Source organism: Pelobates fuscus, chromosome 3 (genome assembly GCF_036172605.1).
Source record: "Pelobates fuscus isolate aPelFus1 chromosome 3, aPelFus1.pri, whole genome shotgun sequence".
NCBI lineage: Eukaryota > Metazoa > Chordata > Amphibia > Anura > Pelobatidae > Pelobates > Pelobates fuscus.
In genome coordinates this window covers 58116550-58131903 of record NC_086319.1, presented here as the reverse complement: position 1 = coordinate 58131903, position 15354 = coordinate 58116550, and positions in this window count along the sequence as shown.

Below are 15354 nucleotides of genomic sequence, written 5' to 3'. Positions count from 1 at the left end.
ACTGTGCATGTTGGCTAATGGATAAGAGCCATGAAAACTAGTGAATATGTTACGTTGTTGCAACTTGCTCCAGTCTCAAAGGCAATTGCTGCTTACTTGAGCCAGCTAGTGGATCTCACGGTTCTCACCTTCATGTAAAAATGCAGCATTGCTAAGAAAAAATGGCAATTGCAAGATGTAAGTTAACCTCAGAACGTTTGCAGAGTTAATTCCGTTAAAGTTACTGTCCCTATTTATTTATTTTTTTTTAGATGAACTATAGCACATTAATTTTACAACACTAGTTGGACCAGTCACATTGAGGTTTTATAGTCTTGATAACGAGAGCTGAAATTCGGTAGCAACCTTCTCAAGCTCATCCTTCATGATATAGCAAACCAATTCTTCTCTTTGTATCCTGAATACGTGTAAGCACAGGATTCTACTTATTGATCAGATGTGCATTTAAGTGAGAAATCACCTTTTTTAAACAGAAATGAACTCATGTATTATAGATATTAAAGTCCTTGGAGGAAGAGAACCAGATTTAATCCCAGTTCCCATTAATGAGTGGAATACTTAAGCTTTAGCCCTTGCCAAAAAGCACGTTTTGCTTCTAACTAATCTCTCTATTGGATAATTTGTTTTTACTTTACCTTAAACCCTTCTTCTTGACAGTATGACAATTTTTCTTCAAGGCAACTGTTTCCATAGTATTCATAATTACATAATCGTGCTAACCATGGTTTAGATCCTCTGGGTCTATTTACATCTATATTCATGTCCACACTTGCTCAAATGATAGCAAAGTGACTGTATTTCAGTTTTGTGTTTATCAACAAATACATGACCTACTTTTAAATGAATAATAGGCTCTTCATACATATGGCACACAAAGTCTTTGTGTACATTTAAATTTAAGTTAAGGTAAAGGTGGTAAATCCATTCCTGTAATTTAGACCCTCGATTATGCACCCTTTCACAAATTATGTAGAAACAAAAAATGAGTTAATAACTCATTTAAAACATTATCCAAAGGTATTACCTTGGTTATATTTTTTTAGGTGACTACGTTGTTTACCCCTAAATTTACACTAAAATTTCTTTCTAAGATTAGAGAACCCAATGGCTTGGTATGCAACAATTTAATTTAATTTAAAACGGTGCATTTATTATGATTATTAATATTATTATTATTATTATTATTGACATTTGTTTAGCACCAAATTTACTTTACAAAAATATAAAGGGGGAAATTTTAATGAGTCCTGAGTGCAAACGTATGAATGTTATTTGGGTCACAGGCTCTGTATAAGGCTTTGTCTGCTATCTCTGAGTATCCTCTACACCCCGCTAACGAGGCCAATAGAAGGCAGAAACTATCGTCCAATATTTGCTGTGTCTCTAGTGCAGAGAGAACTTGCCAGCATTTTGGATCTGGACTGCCCACATTGGTGGGATCAATCTCATATGTAAATGATATATGTTCTCTTTGTAATGGCACAAATGTAAAAGAACAATTTGTGAGAACTGAGCGGGGACTAACCGAAGGGCAAGCTACTGAGTTTTGGCATGTCTGCTGATGACATCCGATGCTACTGCAATGTAAATGTAATATGATGTAAGAGTGATCATCAGTTGGGTTATCGGTGCTATCGAGTGAAGATTATTCAAAAGGGATCTGGTTGGGCCCCAAATATATCTGGAACACAAAGGATTCCGAAACTATACATTTTGTATATGCTGTGCTTCTTTGTGCAATTTGAAGAAATAAAATAGACCGCAAGAGTAAGTATAAACTTTAACCAGTACTAATGCCAGTTTTTTGTTCCCTCATACCCACTGGCACAGCAAGAGATGGGCAGGTACAAAAACGTTTGCGATTTTACCTTTTGTTTCAGATTGTTTCTAAATAACTAAATTCTATACACCTCAAGACAAAGGAATTTAGTACATCCTCTAGCCCACTTTTCTGTTTTGTGATTTAGACCTTTTAAGTCCTCTTTTATAAACTTTGTTTGACAGAGGAATAGGCAATATATGAATTGATTATTCTCCTGGAGAATTAAGTATAATAGAATACAGCAAACTTGTAACTGTCTTACATGTGTTACCTTTTGTTTGAAATATAAATGGGATTCTCTCTGTGTATGTGCGTGAGTTCTATTTTTATCTTGTTTAATTTTATCCAACCTTCCCAGCTATGAATTCATGTGGGACTGGACAGTGATGGTAAAATCCCTTTATTAACCAAACATTTCATATTTAGTACTAGAGCAATGGCTGAGTGCGTAGGTTATTTCTCAAGACGTTTTAAGATCCCATGCCCGCACATCCTTCCTTCTTTTGTGAAAGTAGGTGCAGTAATAAAAAAAGGAAGTAAAAGCTGACTTTTGGTAAATAAACGTGCGCAGTGACAGCAGGAAATACCTGCACTGCCTCCATTAGATGGAATCTCCGGACTCAGTGATGTCAGCAACATTAAATTCACTCAATTAATCCCTGGATGTTTCAGGGGAAGTTTGAAGCTGGGATTTCTGTGTCCAGTGCTTTAAATCCAATATTGTTAAGTTTGTGTTTAGTGTGCTAGATGCATGCTTTAACAAAGGACTTAGATCACTTAAAGCAGGATGTGACTAATTTCAAGGGCTGACGCGTTCAGGTTCAGCAGAACAGAACTCTCTGTGTACTTTGACACAAATGTTAAAAAATGTTAATGCTAGCACATATATTTTGTTATGCATGCCCCTCAAGTGTCCTTTTTAAACCCATATGTTCTGCTCCTCTGTCCTATCACATTACATTTTATTAAATTATATGATTTAATATTCCAGAAAGTTGTGCATATTTGCATGCATTCACTATATTATTATTATCATCATTTATTTAGCACCAATTTATTCTGAAGCACTTTACAATGCTATAGAGGACATTTAACAACAAATAAGACAAACTATTAAGACATTTTGACAGGAATGCTAGGATGATAAGAACCCTGCTCAAACAAGCTTACAATCTAGAGAGGTAGGGCATAATAACCACAATAGGAAAGGCAGCGTTGGGGATAGCAACCAAGTGATAGGGTGGGAAAGAAAATTGATTGAAAGGTAAGAGTGAAGTGGAGAATGGACTCACTAATTAAGTTGAGAAAGAAGGATAAAAGTTTAGGAAGGATAGTTACTCTGGTAGTCAACAGGCTATTCTATAGAGGTGGGTTTTAGGGGACTTCGTAAAGAATTTAAGAATAGGTGAGAGACTTGTGGGGGAATGCAGGCTGTTCAATAAGTCCTGTAAACATGTTACCAGCACAGATATAGCAGTGGCCAGGAGAATTTGAGTAAAGTATGATTTAACTTTATATACTGTAAACTGTTCAGCCACAACATTAAAACCACCTGCCTAACATCGTGTAGATTCCCCTTGTGCTGCCAAAACAGCTCTGATGCGTCGAGGCATGGACTCCACAAGACCTCTGGAACCTGTCCTATGGTAGCTGGCACCAAGACATTAGCAGCAGATCCAAATTGTGATGTGAGATCTTCTGGATTGGGTAATTCTACCAATTATTGTCACAGGGTTTATCAAACACAGGCTGGCTTACCTGCAATGAGTAGAGCCAGGTTTATTTTAGCTTTTCCCCTGTTGTAGATACAACTTAACTTCTCCTAATCTGAGTTTTTGACCTTCTGTTGATTGTACAGTCCTGATAATGAACAGTCCACCAAGGAACTGTTTGTATGAGATCTGTGTGTCATTTGGTACTATAACGCACATATTTTTGCAAGAAAACACCTAATATTCAGTTTGATGAAAAAATATTAGCACATATTTCTTAATCTTTTCAAAACCTTGACTTTTCAATAATTTTAACATTTTAATTGTATGTTTTGCTGTGGGCTTAGCTGCCTTTAAGCATTACTAAAGGCCAGAATAATGTATGCATGATTAAACTTGCACACTAACTTTTGAATAGCTACAACACGATGTCATCAACTGGAGCAGAATTGTCTCATAAAATTAAAGAATTTCTTCAAAAGTTTTTGATTTGCATTTAATTAAAATGTTAACATGAAACCATAGAGTAAGCAAAATGTGAAATTAATTAAAATAACGCAATTGGAAAACCATTAATAACCCAAAACAGCTTAAAATTAATGACATTGCAGTTGATATTGGTAGATGTTATTTTTTATTACCATAGATCAAAGAAATTTGATTTATTCACTAAATAGTTTTGTGTGTTGAATTGAAGTGCGTATGTCATGCCCAAAACTACTTTAGCTCTTTTTAAAGATCACTAAACATAATCTCTGTGTAGTGCCTGCAGTTTTACTAGCAAATGTACAGATATATAAAATGTAATTTTAAATGTATTTTTAAAGGAACACTATAGGGTCAGGGACACAAACATGTATTCCTGGCCCTATAGTGCTAAACCCACCATTTAGGTGGCTTACCCCCCCCTTGGCCCCCTTAAAAGCAATTAAAACTCACCTTATTTCCAGCGCTGCGCGGGTCAGCCGGTACTAACTTGCCGGATTTTAGCCAAATGGGGAAACCATTGGATTGGCTAAAATCGACAAGGGGGCGGGGTCAAACACAGTTTGGGCCAATCAGCACCTCCTCATAGAGATGCACTGAATCAATGCATCTCTATGAGGAAAATTCAGCGTCCCCATGCAGAGCGTGAATACACTGAATGGCAGTGCTGCCTTCTATGCAGCACTGAGCCAGGATGCATCTCCAGTAGCCATCTGAGGAGTGGCCAAATGGCGGTGTCTCTAGGGATAATGTAAACACTGGCTTTTCTCTGAAAAGGCATTAAAATGCCTGATGGCATTAAGCTATAGTTGTTCTGGTGAATATAGTGTCCCTTTAAATGTATTTAAAACTAGGTTTTTCTCCCATCTGTCCATCAATTCATCAGCATAGACTCTCCATGCATACCAACCATAGCACATGCGCTATAGATGCTGTGGTATAGGAATGGCATGCTGGCAACAAATGCAGCATGACAGCATCATAGTGGAGGTTTACGTTGCTTGGGGATGTGTAACCAAACAGGGCAAATCAGTTAAGAGGGCAGGAGGAGCGAGGGTGAACTGAAGGTGTATATTAAACAAATGATTTAATATTGTTGGATACATACTTTAATATTTTTAATAATTTTTAAAGGAACACTATAGAGTCAGAAACACAAATATGTATTCCTGACCCTATAGTGTTAAAAACACCATCTAGCCCCCCTGCGCTCCTATTTATAGTAAAAACCTTTATTTCAGTCTGCAGCTGCTGGCTCTGCCCCTGATCTGCCTGCTTGGCTGACATAATCAGAAGTGATTCTCTGAGCCAATCACAATGCTTTCACATGGCTGAGCTTGTTAAGGAGGATTTTTGGTTCATTTGACATGCAGAATTTTCACAGCTAATATTCTGGATAATAGGAATACCAAGTCACATTTTTGAAGTATTGAAGTCACATTTTAATTCTCTTGCCAAGGTTTATCAAAGAGTAGACTTGGAAGAAATAGTGAGCTAATGATGTCAGGGACATCTGCTAAATAATAAAATGTGCCATATTCATGATGGAATTTAAAGTCAAGATAACTGACCTGGAAACATAGCTGATTTGGAGAATTACATTTCCATGGTCACTTCACAAGAATTCACAGTTTAGTGAATAGCCTTCTATACTAAGTACTAAGAAAAAAAATATAAACCATTTCCTGTTAATATACAAAAAAAAAGTTTAAAAGAATAGGCGCTAAAAACACTGTGGAACCAATCACAAAAAATTCCACCAAAGATAAAAGTATACAATAAAGAATAGTGTTGTATGTAAGAGTGATATATAATAATCTAGATCCCAGGGTTCACTCCACCCGATGTGTGTAAAAGTGAGTATAGATATACCTAAGGATGAATAACACTGCTACTTTCTGAAAAGATAAACAGACAAAACACTCTCATAGAGTAATATAGTAATGTCCCAGGTTTTTCAATAATTGTATTCTTTAGGTGATCAACTCACATTTTAATGAGCCTGTTAACAAACTGGTCAGGTAATATAGTATTATCAGACAACGCAGGTCCCATTCAGGAATACCAGATCGAGTGAATAGAAATTGATGAAGAGCACCAATTTCTGACTTTTTAAAACAAATAACATTTATTATAAAAAAGTAAAAGTGTACATACAGAAAAATGCCTGCAGCACAACGCGTTTCAACACTAAAATCTGCCTCTTCCTCCCAATATTATAAGTTATGACTCAACAAAAAGTAATGAAATACTTTTTCTCAAGGGAAGATCCATTGTTTACATTCTGCATCCCCAGCTATAATTCACCACACCAGTAATACCAACAAGTAACTCCCTCTGAACTTCTGATCTGAAGTTTAAACTGTAGTGTTTACTAGATTAAAAATTTAAAATTAAAATTGCCACAGATCTAACAATATCACCCAATTAACCCCTTAAGGACCGGCCTGTTTTTGCGATGTTTGTACGTTAAGGACCAGAGCAGTTTTAACACTTTTGTGTTGTTTGTGTTTAGCTGTAATTTTCCGCTCTCTCATTTATGGTTCCCATACAAGTTATATATTGTTTTTTTCAGGACAAGAAGGGCTTTCTTTACATACCATTATTTTTATTATGTCATATATTGTATTTTAAAAAAAAAAAAAAAATATGGTGAAAAATTAAAAAAAAACATGTTTTTGGACTATTACTTGAAAAATCTTTTACTTATCTACAAAAGCTAATGAAAAAAACTGCTATATAGATTCAAAATGTTGTCCCGAGTTTGAAAACACCCAGTGTTTACATGCTTTATTGCTTTTTTTTTTGCAAGTTATAGGCCTATAAATACAAGTAGGAAATTGCTGTTTCAATACATATATATTTTAAATGTATCAATAGTGACATTGTAACACCGTTATCTGTCATAAATCCCCGAAACACACCCAACATGTACATATTTTTTTAAAGTAGACAACTCAGGGTATTCAAAATGGGGTATGTCCAGTCTTTTTTAGTAGCCACCTAGTCACAAACACTGGCCAAAGTTAGCATTTATATTTGTTTGTGTGTTAAAAATGCTAAAAAACGCTAACTTTGGCAGGTGTTTGTGACTAAGTGGCTACTAAAAAAGGCTGAACATACCCCATTTGCAATAACTTGGGTTGTCTTCTTTTGCAAATGGTATGCCATCATGGGGCTAATTCTCATTCCTTGGCTACCATACACTCTCAAAGGCAACCTAACCAATCTGACAAATTTCAATTAAAAAAAAGTAAAATCAAGCCTTATATTTGACCCTGTAACTTTCACAAACACTATAAAACCTCTACATGTGGGGTACTGTTATACTCAGGAGACTTCGCTGAACACAAATATTAGTGTATCAGAACAGTGAAATGTATCACAGCAATAATATCCTCAGTGAAAGTGCTGTTTGTGTGTGAAAAATGCAAAAAACTTCACTTTCACTGGCAATATCATCGCTGTGATATGTTTTACTGTTTTGAAACACTAATATTTGTGTTCAGCGAAGTCTCCCGAGTAAAACAGTAACCCAATGTACAGGTTTTAGGGTGTCACAGAAAGTTACAGGGTTAAACACAGTGCTGGCAAATTAAATTATCTGGACTTTCGGCCTGGGTTGGCAGGCAGGTCCCTCAAATTGCAATCATTAAAATTACTTAATTAGCTAAAATATTACATAAATACGCACATAGAATTTTAATATATATAAATATTTATATATTTGACGTCTACGTGTATATTTATGAAATTATTTATGTAATTATGTATATGGACATATGTATATTTCGTATTATTTTTATTTATTTATTTATACATAGATATATATATCATTACATTCTAAGTGTATTTGATATAAAAATATATATATATCAATATCAAAATACTGTTAGAATAAAATTGCATATATATATATAATTTTTTTTAATTATTCAAAATCATTTTTATTTTTGTTATTTATTTTTATTAACATATTATTTGCATTTTATAATAATATATATATACCATATATATATATAGTAATTATATATATTGTATATATTCATGTGTAATTTAAATATAAGTGTATTTTTATATTAATATACGTATATATAAATATAAAAATACACTTAGTATGACATTATATATGATACATATACATATATTATATATAGATATAATACATGTGTATATATATCATATATATATATATATATATATATATATACATATTATTTTTTTTTACACTGATTGCTTTATTTTGTAACTTTATTTTTTATTTTCCACTTGCAGGGAGACTGCCTGTCAGCACAGACAGTCCCCCTGCAGGCAGACACATGGACACCTATTGCGGTCATGTGATCGAGTGATCACGTGGCCGTGGGGTCTTGATCTGCCGAGGGGAGACTGCCCGGGCAGACAGGCAGTCCCCCTGGACCGGGAGGAGCGCTGATCGCCGCCGTGGGACCGACGGCGATCAGGTAAGTAGCCCCAGACTGTTATGACGGTTCAGGACTGTCAGCGGTCCAAACGCACGTTTTACCGCTGACTGTCCTGAACCGTCAGCGGTCCTGAAGGGGTTAAAGGAACACTATGTGCATGATTATTAAATAAGTGGTCATGATGGTTTTGGCCTTATATTCATGCTGTTTTTATCCACTTACAAGTATCTTTTTTTTTTTTTTAAACAATGTGCAGTATAACCTTGCCCACTTAGTCATGCCTCTGATTTTCCCAAAATATCTTCCTGATTATAAAGTATGTAGTATAGCTCATACTATGAGAGACTAGTTTGAGTTGAGCAGATAACTTCCATCCCACAGCCAATCACAGTTCTCTTAATATTTGTATTATATGTCAAAGCTTAGCGACAGAGAAAAGAATCAGATATTAAGATGATAGTGATTGGCTATTGAGTGGAGTTATTGGTCTCCCATTGGATAAATTGAGCACATAATCATACCAGGGGCGGTCTAACCAATCACAGGGCCCTCGGGCAGTGGGTGATCAAGGGCCCCTGTCCTGGTGCAAGGTTTTTTGGTCCCTGCTACTCTTCTCGCTGCTTTCGCACAGATATTATGTGCACGTTGCCCAGCACACACAATGGCTCTGTGAGAGCCACACAGTCATGACTTCCACACCCGCCGAGCCCCCCAAAATGACCAGATTTACTTTCAAGGGGTTAATCCAACCAAAAACACTGTTTTTAGATGGAGTAACCCTTGCTGGCAGGCCTGCCCAGCAATAAAAAATGCAGCGTCCCCCACATGTGCAACCATACAAGTAGCCACAAGCGTCTGGAGTCTACTTGTGGGGTTGCGTGTGTGAGATGCTGCTAGTGATGTTGTTTTCCTGTATGTCACGTGTTCTTGTATGTCAACTTGTTGTAGTTTGTCTTGTTTTACCTATTGTACAGTGCTGCAGAATATTGGCACTCTATAGGTGATTGTAATAATTGTATGTGGGGGCGGGGGCGTAGGCTGTATTACAATGGTGGGGATGCTGTTTGTGATGTGTATGTGTAAGAAGGTTGCATGTGGTTTTGCATGTGTGGGGATGTTGCTTGTGGGATTGTGTCTATACAGTAAGGAATTCATGTGGGTTTTTGCATGTGTAGATGGGGCTGTTTGCAGTGCAGTATGTGAGTGGAGAGGGCTGGTTGTGTTGCAGTGTGTATGGGATAGAATCTGCAGTAGGCATCTGGGATTCACTGGGTCTGTAGTGTGTGTACTTGGATAATAAAGGCTCTACTGTGTGTAAGTAAGAGTATGAGGTGAGACATAGAGGTGGGTGAAGGGAGACAAGGGGGCTGAGGTGGGTACAGGGGGAGCTGAGGTGGGCTCAAGGTGTGCTGAGGAGGGTGCAGGGGGTGCTGAGGTGGGCACAAGGGGTGCTGAGGTGGGTTCAGGGGGAGCTGAGGTAGGCACAAGGGGTGCTGAGGTGGGTGCAGGGGGAGCTGAGGCGGGTACGGGGGGGCTGGGGTGGGTGCAGGGGGAGCTGAGGTGGGCACAAGAGGTGCTGAGCTTTGTGCAGGGGGAGCTGAGGTGGGTACAGGGGGAGCTGAGGTGGGTACAGGGGGAGCTGAGGCGGGTACAGGGGGCTGAGGTGGGTGCAGGGGGAGCTGAGGTGTGTACAAGGGCTGCTGAGGTGGGTGTAGGGGGAGCTGAGGTGGGTACAGGTGTAGCTGAGGTAAGTGCAGGGGGAGCTGAGGTGGGTACAGGGGGAGCTGAGGTAGGTGCAGGGGGAGCTGAGCTGGGTACAGGGGGAGCTAAGGTGGATGCAGGGGGTACTGAGGGGGGCACAAGGGGTGCTGAGGTGGGTGCAGGGGGAGCTGAGGTAGATAAAGGGGGAGATGTGGTGGGTGCTAAGATGAATGCAATTAGGCAGTACAAAAAAAATCCTTAAGGAGCTTACCTGTGCTGTCTGCCAGGCTGCTGCAGCAACTTCTCTTCCGGGTGCTCTTCAGGAGAGGGCAGGAAGTGATGTCACTTCCTAGTCCTGCCTCTTCCTCCACACACACAGGACCGCACAGGGGCTGGAGACCTGGCAGCAAGAACTGTATGGTTGCTGCTAGTTCTGCCTGAGCAAAGAAAAAAGGGGGAAGGGGAGTTTACCTACAGAGTGATATGTCGCAGTGACCCTGAAACATATTGCTTCAATAAGGCAGAAATCATGTGTTTCTAGCTGGAGAGATCTCAGATCTCCTCAGCCAGAGCATGTCTGTGCTGCCGGGCCCCTGACTGCATAGAGCCCTCGGTTCATGACCGAGCTACCAGACTGGTCAGTCAGCCCCTGACTCATAGTACGTCTAGTAAGCCATTTCCTTGGTTAAAAGAGAAGAAAATTGTGGAGACAATTCTGTACTTGTGGGTCATAGAAGCAACATGGTAACAATATAGAACTGGGAAGAATTTGAAGAAAGACAGTAAACATAGTTACGTTTCTACCAGAAGGACGCATAGAGAAAATACTCAAAAAAATGCAAAAAAAGTTGATTAACATCAATATCACTTGCTGCAATGAGAGTCTTATAGGATACCAGTACATTGTTTATGTATGTTCCCTGATAGACCTGCATTTAATGTTATTCTGAAGGTTAAAAATAAACTTATATTTCAGCTAACCTTTAGTTAACTATTGGTTAGGCGGATATATAATGTTAGGTATCTTGTCCAAGGACACTTACTGTGAGGTGAGGTGGTCTGAACAGGATTTGAACATAGGTTTCCCAGTTCTAAGGGTAAATGTAACTTTTCACCAAACATGTCAAAAACAAAGAAACGGATGAAAATATTTATTGGCACCACACTGTACAACACAGGGGAGAATAAGAAAAAAACTCCATACAACACAGTCCATAATTTTTGGAATGCATATCACCCTTAAGCAACAGTTTAAATATCCCGCTATACAAAAAGTGAAAACAAAACTCCACTTACTGGGGCGCTAGTTTTAAATTCCCGATAGTGATAGCAGTATTGCCCCTAATAAAGAAAAAGTAGAACCACCACCAGAGGACCCTGATAAGTCCTCTGGTGGCACCATAACCTCTACATCACAATTTATTAAATCTGCCTTTTTTTATCAACAGATGATAAAAAAAATACAGGTTTAAGAAACTGTGATGCCGTATAGACTTATCTGTGAAATTTCATAATTTAGGCTGAGACAAGCTGACCCTTTTTGACCATTTTTAAAACATTTTTTTTTTAATTTCATAAATAAAAACATTCATTATTGTGGTTTTATTGCTATAGAACTCTATGACTCACTCATATACAGCACATTTTTAGCATAAACAAAACACAGCTGGCCCTGAATATCCTGTTTACCCTGAAGCTAATCAGAGGGATCTCTTGCCCTTCTGCCACCTTCCCCCAGATAGGCCATTTAACTTATGTCAGTACTTTCGCGTCTCTCATTACCTAGTCTGTTGTAACATTAGTATGGCAATATGTTGCCCTTACAGTCAATAATGAGCTAGCTTTTTATTGTTTATTATATATTTTTTTCTAAATGTGCTACCTTATAGCTTTAGAACATTTCAATAAAAGGATACATTGAAACTGAATGATTGTTTTTAACGTGAGGCTTGATGTCTCCTTTGATTTATTTAAACGATACCTTGTTTCTTTTGTTTTGTTTTTCTTAAATTAGGCAAAGGCAATCATCTACTTGGCTTTATTCTAAGAGAAATTGTATTTTATCCCGCATGCATTCACAATTATGTATAATTGGTTCATGAAATAAAAACTGTAAATAGAAACTCGGATCCGATCACTTATTTTCTCTTACAAAGTTGCTTTAACTGTGAGTGATAGAAGTTATACAGAGACAATCATTAACTCTGCAAAGTGTTTTGGATGGAACCCAGAAACACACAGGTGGTTATATCAGTGATGATTGTTGCCATAGCAACAGCTGCCAGTCAGATATGGAGACCCAAAAATATTCGTTAAGGGACTTTATCAATGTTAGTATAACCCTGTCTCTGATAAACACCCAGCCTGTTCCAGAATCTCTCCATTTACTCAAACTGTAACAAACACTTTCCAAACTTTGCTCTTCTTTATTTTCCCGTTTCTTTGTTTTTGAGTTTCCCAGAAACAATAAAGTTATTTTCAGCCTTGAGCCTCTTTCCCTTTCAGCAAATATCTAAAGATGTTGCTGTGGTTTCCTATGGAGCAATCTTGCTCCAGTTGGAAGCCTTGTATTTTTCTAGCACAGTATCAGAAATATGCCAGCTGATAAATAGCCTTTTTGTTTTTCATAAAATTGTTGCGTTAAAAAAAAAATAATAATAATAATAATAATAATAATAATTACTTTGGGCACTAGTAACCATGACTTGTGCAGTTTAGTTTAAATCACTTAGTTCAAAATGTTAAATTAGTTTGGGCAGTCCAATAGTTATCTATGTGTCAGTTCACCTTGTCTAAAAATGGTCCACACAGAATATCGTAGAACATAATTTAAAATGACAGAAAAATGTGGCAGTGTACTGCAAAATATATTCATAATATAAATGATTACGTATTGTCCTGACATTTGGTTCACAGATCAATACAGATAACTATCTGTATTCCTAATGCAATGGAATTAATATCCCTAGCTTGTTTCAGGCCCCACCTGTATGTCCTTCCAGTATCAAATTTCCCTCTGTGCTGCAGCTACCTCCTCCTTGTGTGATGTCATCCTGGAGGGGTGCTTTCAGGATGACGGTCCAATCAGGTGCTCCTCATGCAATGATTCTCTATGGCAGACCATGAAAGCGCTGTGCATGTGATGTCACTGTATGTTTTTGTAGAAGAGCTGGGAAGTGACAATCACGGCTCTCACACCCAGATGGTCATACCCAGAAGGCTCCAAGCCTTCTAATTAGTAAAATACTGTCATTTGGGGCCACTAAGTAGTGGGGAACAACTGCAGGCACTATAACAACTTAATTTAGATAAAGTTGCTATAGTAAGTAGTACAGTTAACCAGTAATAATATTAAAATATATAAAAATATCTATTTTCTGCTGTTTTTCCTCCTGTTGGTTACTTTTTCTAACTTGATCTGGAAATGAAGGAACATGCACCTACTGCAAAATATATGCATAGTATTATATGATATATATATATATATATTCTGCACGTACTTGTTGGCCATTTTGGCTCCCCTTTGGTTTGTCTGATTCAGTTCCCAAAACAGATTTTCAGAAATTCTACCAAGCCGAACTGACATTCAGCTGAAGTTTGGGCGTAACAAGAAATGTTCTCGCTGTGCACCAGTCTATTAGTTACTGCCTTGTGTTTTTTTTATCATCATTTATCATCTTTATTTTCTATGTGTTTTTAACCTACACCGTACATATGGCGTAATTTTCTTTTATAATAAAATCGTAAACAAGCCAACAGACAGCTATAATAGCAGGGTTATTATATTATAGTTTATCTATTATGTAACCCGCAGTATATTTCAATCTGTTGTTTCTTACAAACATATGGTCAAACATCTCTATTCAAATAGAGCATGCAGAGAATGAATATATAACCTTCCTTTGTTCACAGAAGTTAAAGCAATGTCCTGTTTTGTAGCCATATGAGATGCTAAAAGTTTTCCCAGAACTGAATCAATTACTGTCTCTAATTACTAATATCTTTTATAAGGCTTATACCAATGATGGCTTGTCACTCTAAATGTTTGTGACCATTGGAGGCGACATATAAAAAGTTATACATTCACTTTCACGTTTGTGCCAATGTTGTGCGCCATGTAACATTGTCACTTTATAATTTATATATTGGTGTCTTTTTTTCCACCTTTTGTAATATGACGAATGCATCAAAAAAAAAAAATCAACACTATTTATACATAATTCCATATATTTTCATTAAGGCACACATCAGTGGCTAAGAGACAATGAAAATATATAGTATATTCTATATTATTTTACAGCATGAAGCATAGTTCAGATTTACATACGCGTTTCTCTTGTGGACACATATCTAGCAGGTTTGATGATGGTGATAATTAGGAATTCATTACTAGTGATATATTGAGAGCAGCTGTAATGGTATAAAGCCTATGCAGAGTAAGCCAAATGTGCACACCATCACACAAATGTCATGGAGATGACACCTCCTGATTATCACAGATTAAGGTGTCAGGTATAGAACAGCTGCGCTGTACAAACTGGTGTTTTTACATTGTGCAATATTACATTTGGCCCCATCAGTTATCAATGATCAATGGATCACTATGCAGTGCTGCCAAACTGCATCTTTCAAATGAAATGTTTATTATCCCCTTTTAATTATTGCCATTGCCTAGAAAAGAAGTAAAATGAAAGAAAAAAGAAACTCATGAACAATTTCTGTTTATTACTTGAAAACACAATTAATCAGTGCAGTGCATGCCAATACTGTGTGTGTGTTTTTTTTTTGTTTTGTTTTTTAAATTTGCTAATCAGAATATCCACACCATAACTGTTAATATTATGCCCAGGGCTGGCTGTTGTTAGGCCCATATCCAATCTGGCACGTTTGCCATATCAGATGAATATCAGGTAGATTTAAAGCGGCACTGTCACTGTCTTGGTACTTTGCCTAATTCGCAAAGACCCATGGCGGTGACATTGTGGCTGGGAATCCAGTGGCCGGCGGTGGGGTGCAGGTAAAGGTAAGTTTACTTACCTGCATCTGGCCAGCCACGTGCTACTATACCCATGCTGATCCAGGTCCTCTTTGGAGCTGATGTTACTGCTGTACTTGAACATGTGCAAGAGTAGAGCATTTTGAGGTCAATCAAGGATCTTGTGAGACCGCAGAATACTCCAAAGACACAGTCAATTCCTGCAGCCATCAT